This window comes from Engystomops pustulosus, chromosome 5 (assembly GCF_040894005.1).
Source record: "Engystomops pustulosus chromosome 5, aEngPut4.maternal, whole genome shotgun sequence".
Lineage (NCBI taxonomy): Eukaryota > Metazoa > Chordata > Amphibia > Anura > Leptodactylidae > Engystomops > Engystomops pustulosus.
In genome coordinates, this window is record NC_092415.1 from 208,003,724 (window position 1) to 208,019,059 (window position 15,336).

General features: G+C 51.4%; 1 protein-coding gene across 13 annotated transcripts in view; it reads left to right on the forward strand.

The window, feature by feature from the left end:
- Nucleotides 1–342: 342 nt before the first annotated feature.
- The window catches only part of LOC140133837 (uncharacterized), a 74,436-nt gene continuing 59,442 nt past the window's right edge, over nt 343–15,336 (forward strand). For 3 of the 13 annotated variants that reach the window (XM_072154456.1, XM_072154463.1, XM_072154466.1), the window contains exons 1-2: nt 345–688; nt 14,715–14,756. The gene's annotated coding sequence lies outside the window, so the exon portion shown is untranslated. Of the gene's footprint in view, nt 689–13,278; nt 13,432–13,480; nt 13,743–14,714; nt 14,757–15,336 lie in introns of those variants that run through there. The other 10 variants (XM_072154461.1, XM_072154468.1, XM_072154462.1 and 7 more) reach the window with 6 other exon arrangements.

Consider the following 15,336-nt stretch of genomic DNA (forward strand, 5'->3'; position numbering starts at 1 on the left):
GGGAAAACCGCGCTGCCGGGACCACGCCCTTACCGCGACATGCCATTGGTTGAATATGACGCATCTGCCTGTCAATCATGACCCCACCTTGATCCTGATTGGATGGCAAAACTCAGACTGAAGAAGACTAGTTTACAGCCAAAAATGACTTATGAAAAGCAGAAGCCTCAGTCAGGGAGGGGCCGCTGCAGCCGTATTCCAGTTAGCGCCGTAAATCTCAGCTACAGTCATCTCCAAACTACCGGTATCCTGGCTGACGCTCTATTTATAGGTGCCAGACATTCCCCGCCGCAGCTACTGGCTCGAGCCGCCCTCGTCCTGCCTGCTGATTGGCTGCATCACGCTGTCCGTTATCCGCCTGTCTAGCTAAGTCCCGCCTCCAGGCCGGCTGCGGCAGAGGGAGGATTTCTTGCCTTCTGACTGGATGTTTCTCGGACGCTGTGCCGCTCCTGGCCCCGCCCTTCGTCCGCATTGCGCTGAGCTATTGGCTGAGACAACCGGCTAGCGTTTCATCGTGACTTGTGATTGGGTGGCTGGTCAGTCTGTCAGTGGCCTCGGTGAGGGGGAGCGGCCGGTCTCTGGAGGTTTCTGTGGCTCTAACGGTGGCGGCCGAGTGTGGAGTCAGTGAGGAGCCGAGATTTATCGCTGTGACTGTCCCTGAGGAGCCGAGAGGGCGCCGGTGTCACTAGTAAGTGTCCTCCATACTGCACCCACCCTGTCTGTATACTGCACCCACCCTGTACACTGCCCCTGACTGACTGCACCCACCCTGTATACTGTATACCCCTGACTGACTGCACCCACCCTGTCTGTACACTGCCCCTGACTGACTGCGCCCACCCTGTACACTGCCCCTGACTGACTGCACCCACCCTGTACACTGCCCCTGACTGACTGCACCCACCCTGTACACTGCCCCTGACTGACTGCGCCCACCCTGTCTGTACACTGCCCCTGACTGACTGCGCCCACCCTGTACACTGCCCCTGACTGACTGCACCCACCCTGTACACTGCCCCTGACTGACTGCACCCACCCTGTACACTGCCCCTGACTGACTGCACCCACCCTGTACACTGCCCCTGACTGACTGCACCCACCCTGTACACTGCCCCTGACTGACTGCACCCACCCTGTACACTGCCCCTGACTGACTGCACCCACCCTGTACACTGCCCCTGACTGACTGCGCCCACCCTGTCTGTACACTGCCCCTGACTGACTGCGCCCACCCTGTACACTGCCCCTGACTGACTGCACCCACCCTGTACACTGCCCCTGACTGACTGCACCCACCCTGTACACTGCCCCTGACTGACTGCACCCACCCTGTACACTGCCCCTGACTGACTGCACCCACCCTGTACACTGCCCCTGACTGACTGCACCCACCCTGTACACTGCCCCTGACTGACTGCACCCACCCTGTACACTGCCCCTGACTGACTGCGCCCACCCAGTACACTGCCCCTGACTGACTGCGCCCACCCAGTACACTGCCCCTGACTGACTGCGCCCACCCTGTCTGTACACTGCCCCTGACTGACTGCGCCCACCCTGTCTGTACACTGCCCCTGACTGACTGCGCCCACCCTGTCTGTACACTGCCCCTGACTGACTGCACCCACCCTGTACACTGCCCCTGACTGACTGCGCCCACCCTGTACACTGCCCCTGACTGACTGCGCCCACCCCGTACACTGCCCCTGACTGACTGCGCCCACCCCGTACACTGCCCCTGACTGACTGCGCCCACCCCGTACACTGCCCCTGACTGACTGCGCCCACCCCGTACACTGCCCCTGACTGACTGCGCCCACCCCGTACACTGCCCCTGACTGACTGCGCCCACCCAGTACACTGCCCCTGACTGACTGCGCCCACCCAGTACACTGCCCCTGACTGACTGCGCCCACCCAGTACACTGCCCCTGACTGACTGCGCCCACCCAGTACACTGCCCCTGACTGACTGCGCCCACCCAGTACACTGCCCCTGACTGACTGCGCCCACCCAGTACACTGCCCCTGACTGACTGCGCCCACCCAGTACACTGCCCCTGACTGACTGCGCCCACCCAGTACACTGCCCCTGACTGACTGCGCCCACCCAGTACACTGCCCCTGACTGACTGCGCCCACCCAGTACACTGCCCCTGACTGACTGCGCCCACCCAGTACACTGCCCCTGACTGACTGCGCCCACCCTGTACACTGCCGCTGACTGACTGCGCCCACCCAGTACACTGCCCCTGACTGACTGCGCCCACCCAGTACACTGCCCCTGACTGACTGCGCCCACCCAGTACACTGCCCCTGACTGACTGCGCCCACCCAGTACACTGCCCCTGACTGACTGCGCCCACCCAGTACACTGCCCCTGACTGACTGCGCCCACCCAGTACACTGCCCCTGACTGACTGCGCCCACCCAGTACACTGCCCCTGACTGACTGCGCCCACCCAGTACACTGCCCCTGACTGACTGCGCCCACCCAGTACACTGCCCCTGACTGACTGCGCCCACCCAGTACACTGCCCCTGACTGACTGCGCCCACCCAGTACACTGCCCCTGACTGACTGCGCCCACCCAGTACACTGCCCCTGACTGACTGCGCCCACCCAGTACACTGCCCCTGACTGACTGCGCCCACCCAGTACACTGCCCCTGACTGACTGCGCCCACCCAGTACACTGCCCCTGACTGACTGCGCCCACCCACTGCACTGCCCCTGACTGATTGTGCCCACCCACTGCACTGCCCCTGACTGATTGCGCCCACCCTGTACACTGCCCCTGACTGACTGCGCCCACCCAGTACACTGCCCCTGACTGACTGCGCCCGCCCAGTGCACTGCCCCTGACTGACTGCGCCCGCCCCGTCTGTGCACTGCCCCTGACTGACTGCGCCCGCCCCGTCTGTGCACTGCCCCTGACTGACTGCGCCCGCCCCGTCTGTGCACTGCCCCTGACTGACTGCGCCCGCCCCGTCTGTGCACTGCCCCTGACTGACTGCGCCCGCCCCGTCTGTGCACTGCCCCTGACTGACTGCGCCCGCCCCGTCTGTGCACTGCCCCTGACTGACTGCGCCCGCCCCGTCTGTGCACTGCCCCTGACTGACTGCGCCCGCCCCGTCTGTGCACTGCCCCTGACTGACTGCGCCTGCCCCTGACTGACTGCGCCCGCCCCGTCTGTGCACTGCCCCTGACTGACTGCGCCCGCCCCGTCTGTGCACTGCCCCTGACTGACTGCGCCCGCCCCGTCTGTGCACTGCCCCTGACTGACTGCGCCCGCTGTGTATAGTATTTGCAGTCTCGCTGTTTTCCCTTCGAGTCCCATGGGGCCCCTTTATGCGGGGGAGGGGGGGAGGGGCATCAGAGCTGTGCAGTATACGGGGGCCGATGGCATCAGAGCTGTGCAGTATACGGGGGCCGATGGCATCAGAGCTGTGCAGTATACGGGGGCCGATGGCATCAGAGCTGTGCCGTATACGGGGGGCCGATGGCATCAGAGCTGTGCCGTATACGGGGGGCCGATGACATCAGAGCTGTGCAGTATACGGGGGCCGATGGCATCAGAGCTGTGCAGTATACGGGGGCCGATGGCATCAGAGCTGTGCCGTATACGGGGGGCCGATGACATCAGAGCTGTGCAGTATACGGGGGCCGATGGCATCAGAGCTGTGCAGTATACGGGGGCCGATGGCATCAGAGCTGTGCAGTATACAGGGGGCCGATGACATCAGAGCTGTGCAGTATACGGGGGCCGATGGCATCAGAGCTGTGCAGTATACGGGGGCCGATGGCATCAGAGCTGTGCAGTATACGGGGGCCGATGGCATCAGAGCTGTGCAGCTGCACAGGTAGAGGAGTCAAAATGCAGCAAAAGATGTAAAGACAAGGTGTTCATGCACGTATATACAGTATACTAGTCATATACACAGAAATACAGGGAGAGTAGCCTGGGGGCTGTGCACTGTATAGGCCTGATACAGGGAGAGGAGCCCGGGGGCTGTGCACTGTATAGGCCTGATACAGGGAGAGGAGCCCGGGGGCTGTGCACTGTATAGGCCTGATACAGGGAGAGGAGCCCGGGGGCTGTGCACTGTATAGGCCTGATACAGGGAGAGGAGCCCGGGGGCTGTGCACTGTATAGGCCTGATACAGGGAGAGGAGCCCGGGGGCTGTGCACTGTATAGGCCTGATACAGGGAGAGGAGCCCGGGGGCTGTGCACTGTATAGGCCTGATACAGGGAGAGGAGCCCGGGGGCTGTGCACTGTACAGTGCTGATACAGGGAGAGGAGCCCGGGTGCTGTGCACGGTACAGTGCTGATACAGGGAGAGGAGCCCGGGGGCTGTGCACTGTATAGGCCTGATACAGGGAGAGGAGCCCGGGGGCTGTGCACTGTACAGTGCTGATGCAGGGAGAGGAGCCCGGGTGCTGTGCACGGTACAGTGCTGATACAGGGAGAGGAGCCCGGGTGCTGTGCACTGTACAGTGCTGATACAGGGAGAGGAGCCCGGGGGCTGTGCACTGTACAGTGCTGATACAGGGAGAGGAGCCCGGGGCTGTGCACTGTATAGGCCTGATACAGGGAGAGGAGCCCGGGGGCTGTGCACTGTATAGGCCTGATACAGGGAGAGGAGCCCGGGGGCTGTGCACCGTATAGGCCTGATGCAGGGAGAGGAGCCCGGGGGCTGTGCACTGTATAGGCCTGATACAGGGAGAGGAGCCCGGGGGCTGTGCACTGTATAGGCCTGATGCAGGGAGAGGAGCCTGGGGGCTGTGCACTGTATAGGCCTGATGCAGGGAGAGGAGCCCGGGGGCTGGGCACCGTACAGTGCTGATACAGGCAGAGTAGCCTGGGGGCTGTGCACCGTACAGTGCTGATACAGGGAGAGGAGCCCGGGGGCTGTGCAAGCTGTAGGCCTGATACAGGGAGAGGAGCCCGGGGGCTGTGCAAGCTGTAGGCCTGATACAGGGAGAGGAGCCCGGGGGCTGTGCACTGTATAGGCCTGATGCAGGGAGAGGAGCCCGGGGGCTGGGCACCGTACAGTGCTGATACAGGCAGAGTAGCCTGGGGGCTGTGCACCGTACAGTGCTGATACAGGGAGAGGAGCCCGGGTGCTGTGCACCGTATAGGCCTGATACAGGGAGAGGAGCCTGGGTGCTGTGCTAGCTGTAGGCCTGATAGAAGGGGATCTGGCAGGACGCCGTGTATTATGCAGGCAGCTCACTCTGTGTTATGGTGATGTGTTATACAGTAGGTGTTTACATGCAGAGCACGGGGTGAGAGAGCAAAGTACAAGGGATCAGATTTGCAGACTTGTAATATGTCACCTGTGAAGACAGTAATAAACAATGTAGGAGGGAGGTGGCATTGCCCGGCCCTGCACAAGCATGTGGTGCTGCCTCACCGGGGAAGTCTCTGGAGCCAAGCCGCTCATTAGCCCAAACACTGACAGCTGGTGCCTGGCATCTGGGAGTCCATCTATTATAGTCATCCCATGCTCGTCTTTCCTGTCTGAGCAGGGGGGGGCGTTACACAAGGACTATAATATGATGATACTGCAAATGAGGCACCTGTGTATGGACAATATTATTGATAGTTTTCCAGAGACAAACCTGACCCATCTTCGATATCGCACTCATAGGAGAGTTTGTGGAGACTATTGATGACAAGTTTACTTGGCGGAAGTTACTGCGGATGCTGGGACGATACTGTGCAATACTTGTGGGACCTCCTGGAAATTTCTTTGTCCTGTTTGGGAGCATCGTGTTTTGGTACTGGTTCTGTCATTGGTTACTCAAATCATCTCTCAGCCAATGGGGAGAGGGTATAAGCTACTACTATACTTCAATCAATTCTGCTATTGGTGGAGGGTTGAGACCGTTGCATACACATTACATTGACCTGTCCTGCTGGTTCTCCTTTGTTATTTGCATTGATCCCTTATTCTTGGGATCGGTGATCAATATCTGAGTAGCGGAGGCCCGATGTCCCGTCCGCCTCCTGTCCACTGTATGAAGAGGCTGCAGGGTTATGACTTGCTCCACAATCTTTACCATCCATATTGTAGGTGAGCCCCATTCACCTATTTACCCTCCAGCTGTCAACCATTCAGTTCGTTGAATACAAGTACTGGAATTATTGTCTTTCAATGTATTTAAACATTTCTGCAATTTTATTCCTAGCAGCAAATGCAGTATGAAGCAAAGATACCTTGAGACCGCTGTAGCTACACTGATGCAGGATCATATCTTGTTTAATCCCTGTGATGAGTGGTTTTGCTGATAAAAAAGATATAACATTATGATAATGAAGCTCTGTTGCTTCTGTGGCTGGTTCAGCATTTCTCCGAGCACATTAGTTATTCACTGCAGGAGAGGATGATGTATCCCTGGGTTGTGCCTGTAGGCAGAATAATCAATTGCTGCACCATCCCCCAGCTGCTGTGTATGAGTGATCCAGCTCAGGTTGATTAGTCATGTCTTGACTTGCCTCCATTTGTAATTACAAGCTCTGTGTAATGTGTTTATTTTGGCCGCCAGCCTTATCCAGCTTTCCCAAGGTATGTTTGCTTCATATGGCATTATATCTAATGGTAGGTTTCCTTTAAGTGTTGTCAATCCCCCTCAGAATATTTTCTTTTTTCCGTTTGAACAATGACGTCTTTTGATGACGTACTATGGATGCCCGTATTCACCCTGTGCCTGAGAAGCCATAAGAGCTGTATTCATACATGCTATAGGCTCATGTGCATCGGGATGTATTCATTTTGCCTTCGTAGTCCTAATGCTAAGTTCCCAGAGCTGGTTTCATCCCGTCTAGACAAGTTTTGCTGCTTTTCACTTGCCTTCTCGGCACACATGTATGTAAAGAGGCTGCAATAAGGAACCTATAGTAATATATGCACTCCCATAGCTGAATGCCTGCTATGACATTCATATCATGTTGCTTAGAGCCTGCATATGCGGATAGTCTGCCTTCACCTGCACATTATGTAGTAGTATCAGCCGCCGGTGCATGGGCCATCACCTCGCTGACCTTGGCCATTGTGGATCCTTTGTGTCAAGCTTCTGGCTGTGCAGTGGTTAATGGTTGACATCCCCATTCTTGGCTCCCGCCGCCTCGTCCTCTCTCCTTCTGCTCCACTTGCTGTTTGCAGCTCTGGCATTCATAGCGAAAACTTCATTTCTCTGCTTAGAAAAATCATTCCACAATGCGGATGGGAAGAGGGGGGTCGGGGGAGCGGCGCTTCCTAAATAGGGAACTATCGGAGAACCGTCTCCCCTTAAGTGCTCGCGTCGCCATCTCTCATCGCTTACCAGGAATCTTGTCACGGTATAAATCAGTGTTGTCCTGTTGCTAGATATTAGATAGTTTGAACCTAGATTTGGAAACTCCAGTATTGCACTATGTTCCCTGTAGGAGCTTTTGTTGGTCACACTTGTTGCCTTGTTGAATGATAGATTTACTTTGCAGGAGCCGGGTGAGAGTTCACGTCTGATATCTTCTGCAAATGTGGTCGTCAACCAGCTTTCCCAGGACCAGACAAATTTAAAGGGGTCATAAATTGTTAGCCTGTCTCCTGGATTTGTCATAACTTTGTTTGGTAGAGTTCCCCCTGAATTGAGAAGACCTTCAGGCTGATGTAACATGGTATAAGATGAAGCCCGCACCATTATACACCCGTGTAATTTGTGTTCTCCGTGTTTCCTGTGTGGGTCATACTTGACTAGAAAAGAAGGTCCTTGTTCTTGGGATTGGAGAGGGTCCCAGAGGTCAGGTCACCAATGATCAATAGTGATCGCATATTCTAGCAATGTGCAACACTCAATGAATTCTATTCTTTTAGGGGTATTACGGGGTTGTCTTATTTGGAATTGCCTGTTTCAGTGTTTTATAAAGGTGGAGGCCTGGTTTTGACCATGCAAACATCGCTGGGTATTGGCTGTGCTCTTGACACTCTTCTTTGAGCTGTTTCACTGTCCCTTCTGACGGCTGTAGTGTGTAATGGAGGGCCTCTGGTGCAACTCAGTGCAGAGAGCATAGTGCACAGCAGTGTGAGGACACGCCCCCAGTGCACTTGGAAAAGGTACATTCCTGCAATATAAATCCATATATCACAGTCCTGCTGCTACCAACAACATACACAAAGGTCTGATCACACATCTCTCCAAGGACAATATCTAACATTGGCTGCACAGAGCACAGCAGTGTGAGGAGGACACCCCCCCCCCCAGTGCAGCTATAATCATAGAATATGATTGCAGTTTTCATGGTCCCACCTGCTGATCACTTTCTTTTAACCAGGTAGCTCCATCCATGTATTTATTGATGCCCATTTCTTTTTAGTCACACTTATCGTTCTTTTAGTCCTTGACTGTCTTTTGTTTCCTATGATGTCTGCATGTAGGATTTCATTTCTCAGCACTGTAGCTGACAACCATGTCCCTCTCATGGCGTCATGTCGGGCCGGCCGCTTCCTTGTGCAGGGACTTGTGTAGGATGCACAAGGGGGAGCGACTCGGAGATGATCGTCAGGAAGGAGACGACTTTATTCCACCAGTATCTCCATTGCAGACATTTATTATTAATGAATTGGGCTTATTAATAGTTGATTTTGCTGAGTTACACGGGCAGGGATACGAGGAGGGCACAAAGCTGTAACGCAGCTCCGGAGCTATTTCTAGGCCTGTACATTGTCGCCTTGTTTATAATGTATTCTGTTATGTAATAGTCATCCACTCCCAGCGGCTACACCCGTGCGTGGAGCTTCGTTCAGGCTGCTCACATTTTGTTCCTGAAGTTTGCTGAAATCCGGCTCTGTTCCTTTGCATTGGGCCTGCAGAAATCTTTAGGCCTGCCACTACTACAATCGGATTCGGATGAACGTGTGAATGTACCCTTAGACCTGGTCCAAATTCTAGCAGGTTTGCGGTTTGTGATCAAAGACCTTGCTATGTGGCATTAGAGCTTGGATCTGTGAATCCATCAAATACTTGATTTTACATGCAGTATGACCCTAAACCTGCACAGGAAAGCCCTGCAGGGGTGTGTAGTCTAAAAATGAGACGTGGACTTTAAATTGTATTGGATTTTGTTTTACTTCTCAGTAGCTGGAATTTGTGTATTTTAGGTGCTTTCCGGGCTTGACAAGGGACATAATACGAACTTTCTCTTTCACTGTAAATCTGGGAAGTCTGATCCCTTTGCTTGTGTACTATTATGTTATAATTGGTATTAGCAGGACCCCTTTGGTTTGACGGGCAAGTAGATCTTCTCTGTTATAGCCATCATATGTTTCTTTAGACCCCATGTTATTGTCCATTGGTCCTGATGGGATGTATGAATGGGGTTGTTGTCCTGGAGCTGCCTGTATATCACTATATTGTGTTGCCGCTAGGTCCAGGGATGATCGGCTCTGGCGTGAGTCTCTGCTTTGTTGGCTTCCAGCTCCAGGCGTGGCCGCCGGCCTTCTGTTCATTCTGTGAGGAGACGGCCCTTGGCTCAGTGTAGCGGTGGTCAGGAGGAGATAGCTGTGACGTTACATCAGAGGATCCGGGATAGGGTCTCTCCCCCGGCCAGCGTGGAAGCTGCGGCTCTGTAATATTACTATTCTTTCATTGTCGCTCTGTATATGGAAACTGTGACCTGTAAGGCGTCTGCAGGGGGCGGCCTTCTCTCTAATGCTATACAATGACTTGAAGTCATGTCGGGAAGGGGGATAACAGCAGAGTGGGTCCATGTCCTTATGACAACACTTCCTGCACTGTTTCTTCCAGCTACTTTTGTATGCAATAACCCAGGACAGCGCAATATCTGATCAGTCTCAGTGGGATTTGAGTTTTCAGTAATATCACATGGCCATTCACAGTGTGGGGTCAGTATTTCCATCTTGCTCCTTTACTGCCGGACTTCACACACTGCTATCTCCCTGTGTACAGCAGCGGTGTTGGGCCAGTGTTACAGCCAGCCCTTCCTAATCCGCTCTACAATTTCAGTGTTTATAGGGGATTTAACATCTCCTGTTCCACAACCCATAAAACTGTGCAGTGTCACCGACAGGTATTTAGAGCGGCTTCTATTATAGCCAGTCTTATTTTATAGACTTGTAAATGTTCCTTTAGTCAGGTGTGTCTGCGGCTTGGTGCATGGAGTGTGGACCTGCGGCTTGGTGCATGGAGTGTGGACCTGCGGCTATGGGGGTTAGATGTGATTTTTGCTGATTTATGGTCATGTCGTCTTGACTGGACATTGATGGCAGAAGATGCATGGTCGTTCCACCCCCCCCCCCCCCCCCCCACTCTAATAATCCCTTGTAATTCTGTAATTGTGGTACATGGTTGTAGGAGCCGGATGAGGTGACTTACCCCTTAAGTTATAACTAGCTGATCTATTAAAGGATATAGTAACTTAGGACTCAAAATTGATAAAATCATTTATCTCCTACGTACGGTAACTGATGGCCAAAACTAGGAAACACTGGTGCCCATAAACTGCCCTATACAGACTAGGACTTTTGGTATCGGACTACTTATTAGCTGCCCTGGAAATCCTATAGAAGTCGAGAAGAAATCTCTGGGGCGGCACAGTGGCGGAGTGAGTAGCACTTCTGCCTTGCAGCACTGGGGTCCTGGGTTCGAATCCCACCCAGGTCAACATCTGCAAAGAGTTTGTATGTTCTCTCCGTGTTTCCGTGGGTTTCCTCTGGGTACTCCGGTTTCCTCCCACACTTATTTAAGGGATGTAGAAATGTGAGCACTTGTAGATGTCCCTGTACTGTCTGAAAGCCTCTAAGATTGCAGACGGACGCTGGTTGCTGAATCCAATGGTAGCGCCCGTGAGGATTGGATCTTTTAGGATCTGCAATGTGTGAATATAGGTGACTGCTGTGAGCCTCGCGTGGCCTGTGCATTGTAGTCGTACTATTATGTACAGTAGGGAGCAGCTCCTATGTGGCTGATGCATCATATCTGTTACACTGTGGCACTGCAATGATCAGAAATAATAAAACTTGGCAACTTTATTTCATATCGCTCATACATAACATGTAGAACGTGCCGGTGGATCTACGTTCTCTACTGCTACAATGTAGTTGTGAGGAGACGGCAGGCTCAATGGGAACAACCACACACTGAGCACAATGTTTATGGCCCCTGTACCTTATCTGTACAAAGGAGTATGGGGCTACTAAGGGTGGATCTGAAGCTCCTGTTACCCTGGCTACAGGCTCTGTTCACATCAAATGGTGCAAAGAAGTCATGACGCTGTTGTCACCTATAGTACATCTGGCTCATATTAAAGCCCCTCTGATCCCCACCTTTCACTGTAGTGCTCTCTATAGGGCTATATGTATACAAAATCTAATTTCTGCCCATCTAGTACAGTCCATGCCCTGTGCTTTTTATCATTGACTGTGATTGGCCAGTTTGGCATTGATGATTACTACATGGAGCGATGTCCTGGATCTGTTTTGGGCACGGTGCTCATTGTGTAATGAGTTGGCCTTGTTAAATAATTACTTGGGAGTAGACTGATGCCACCATTTAACGAGAGGCTGGGATCTTCCCCTTCAATGGATTATAATCTTAATGCTCCATTGTATAAATTTAGATGGTGATAATCTGCATGGTCATAGCCAAGCATCCAGGGGAATAGGGAGCTTGGAATAAAATAATTTGGGGGAGGAGGGGGAAGGGGATGAGGGATTCTCATGATAATTGCCGTCACCATAGTCAGACCTCAGCAAGTCCCCCCATAGTCACATAACATTTGCACGTTATTCTACAGGATTACTTCAAGAAAATTTATTTTGTCCTACTTATGTGTTGCATGCTAACTTGCCATTCAGGGCTCTGGGAAAGTTGAGTTGCTCAACTAGAAGTTGTATAGAAGATTATTGGAAGAATAAGAGATGTTTGTTTTCTTTGCGCTCCTGTAGGAAGTTCCTGAAAGGTTTTGTGGTTTGCAGCCGGGACGTTTCCTACCTGCGTGTAATGAAGCGTGACGGATCTGATACAAGCGCTTGTTGTACGGGAGTAAATAGTAACAAGTCGCAGCACGGTCGTCTCCACTACCTGCCATTACTGGAAAGCTGCTGCATCAGCCAGCCACGTCCCGGGCCGCGTTCCACCTCCGGTCCTAGGGTTTACGTCCTCAGCTGCTGTCAATATCTGCTTTCCCACGTGTCTGTTTACTGAGTGGGGGCGTTACTGCCCCCGGGAGATTATTTTATCTCATTATATCATCTAACACAGGAGCTGTATGTGTTTCCAGAATGCTGCACTGGATTATCTAATATTCTGGATTATTGAACGGCAGCGGAAATTCGGCCTTGTTATTGCATATGAACCAGTAATCTGTATATCCTCTATGGAGTGCCATTGTTTGGTGATTATACAGGTTTGGAAGATGTGTATAACTTGTCTACCATCAATCAGTATACATGGCCATCTCCATCGTCTTTCTGCTACACTGCAACTAATGCATCCACGATCTCAGTCACATCAATCACGGTAGTAGAAAGTTGCAGAACTTTTCTGTATTCTTGTTTGTGTCGCCCCTTGATTTCCCCCCTGCACTATGTGACTGGAGATTGGTCGGTGCAGATTATACTCCCTATCATCTATCATGGTGTTAATGCTAATGTCATGTGTAGGTTATCTAAGCCCACCCCTATTATTCTGCTGTTCTCTGAAATTCCTTACATTTCTGTGCTGTGGGATGGACACATCGCAGCGTGGGAAGGCGGAGAACCTGCTGCACGGATAGTTAACGCTTGTAAAGCCGGACGCGGGCCGTACATGAGTGCTAGTCCTGAGGAGGGCATTGTGTCGGGCAGGTGGTAGAGATCGCTCAGCCCCTATAGAAAACTAGGACTATTAATGTATAAGGCCGATATCCCAGAGAAAACTGCAACATTACTGCAGCATGTGAATACACCCTACATCAGCAGGGCTGAGGATTGTGTTCTAGCTTAGTCATGGTTATCTTGGACACTGCTGTAATAAATTGTTCCATCTGAGAAGTATTGATGGGTTTATGGCTTCAAAATGAGGTGGAAGAAGTTTCCCATTCACAGGTGACAAGCTGATATATTAAAAATGGTGAGAAATTAGGATCTCCCATCCCTGCGTCCCGGTTTTGGCAAATTATTTTACGTGGTGGGTCACCATTCTGGGTACCCAGTGAGGCTTATGGACGGCTCCTTAAAGGTGTTTACTAGGCCTAATCCAACCCCCATGTGGTTTTCACACTGATGTACCCAGGCCTGCAATAAGTGAGGGTCTGGCTCACAAACATACGCTTATCATATAGCCCGGCTGCCAAACCCTATATAATGTATGGAGCCAGGAGTGGAAGGATTTTCATAGAGCGTCTTGATTTGTTAACTCTATGGGTTTTTGCATCAGGAAGCAGCTAAAGGTAAAGCTTGGTACAAGGTTCAGATTCTGGACCCCCAGTGATGACATCCGCTGGTGGGGGGTTGGAGTGTGATACTTGCCCCTCATTGTCTTATGCAATGGGTGAGCGGCTGCAGTATATGCCGGTGATGTGACGGCCGCTTTGTTATGTGACCCGGGATCGTGTCGTTTCATGCGGAGAGGAAAATGTTGCTGCGTTGGATTGTGGAGCCGAGGCAGATGAGCCGCTCGGGATGAAGTCACTGCCATTGTGCAATGCTGAAACTATTTCTCAAACAAAAGCCGTCTGACTGCAGATCCTGCGGCCGCTCGGTGAGTGACTGCCCAAAAGAGAGACGCCTTTTGTTGTGCCGGGATCTGAAATGCTACTTCATCAATACTATGGAAACTGTCTGCACACAAGATGTCACCGGCTGCTCAGCCCACAGCGTCCACCCAAGAAGCCCAGCAAAGCCCTGACCTCATGCACAATACAGCAGGAGAACTCCCGGAGCCTATGTGGACAAATACATTTATATATGTAGGGACTTTTCTGTAATGTTGTTGCAGAACATGAGATGGTGTGTGCACTGATTTCTGGGAATATCCTTTCTTTCCTTGACCATGTGTGATCTTTGTGGGGTCATGTATCAGTCCATCTAGTGTCATCTCTTTTTGGAAATCTCTGTAATTCTGCATCAGATAGTTGTAATTCCAATGTATGAAAATCTGTACAAGCACACTTTTTTTTTTTTTTTTGGGTCTAGAATTGGATCCATCAGAGGAAAGCAGTAAAAACAACTTTCCTCTGATGGGATCTGATCCCATTTCTGGCTACTATGTCTGTTATCAAGGAGGTATGACTGCTCACTCGCCCTTCTGAACTACAGAAAGTTGGGTGACTGCCTCTACAAGATGTATGTGCATGCTTCTTTAATATCCCAAGATACAGGCGATGTGGGTTTTGTAGGCGACTCCATCACCAGGTCTACAAGTATTTCATGTTGCCCCCAGGCTGAAACTTGACAATAATTCAGCTATTAATTTTGCCTGAAAATCCAGATGAACCCTATAATCTCACTGCAGGAAGGTCAGTAAGGAAATTGCAAGGGGAGGTGCAGAATAGGAATCCACAGTGAGGAAAATTTGCTGATTTCATTGCAAAAGCTTGATATCTGCAGCAAAGTCCACAATTCTGTAAGAAAATTAGCATAAGAAACGCAGAGAATCTGCACAGTCTAATTTCTGATGCGCTGCTGTGTACAGTTACCTTGTAAATAACCTGCGTGTCTCTTATCTTTTCAGGAAACCTGTAAGAGGGTGAACACGAGGACGCCTGCAGAACAGGTACAATGTCTCCCCGGATGTGATGGATATTTCATATGTGCACCTATAATACTTGTGGTGGGGGGAGTGCCCTCTGTGTATATGAATAAAGGGGTTTTCTTCTGTTCTGCTTTGGTTTGGTCACTACTAGTGACCATTCTACAAGATACAATTGGTTATTAGTAGTTGGATAATTATCCTGAGTTATCACATTACCCGTAAAATGGTTATTCCCATCATACTAAATTCTGAGGCTTTTTCCTGCAGAGCAGCACTCACTCTCACTGAGCCGGAAATTGCAACATAACCACATGTTCTAGTAATAACGGATCCACTCACTGTTATTGTTACCAGGAGAAATGGAACTCTAGGCCCCGTCCTGGTAGTGCAGCTGTGTATAGCAATCTGTGCCTGTTATTTCTGGAGCTCTAGAGTTCTGCTCATGGATTAAGTGCAGTCTGAGCTATGATCAGGGTCCTCACAATGACTGGAAATTCTCCAGTGTGTTGCTTTTCAGGGAAAAAATGTTAATTTGGTGGTTTTTAGAGAAAATGCCTTTTTCTATGTAATATTGTAAGGACAAATATGAAATATTTTGGCT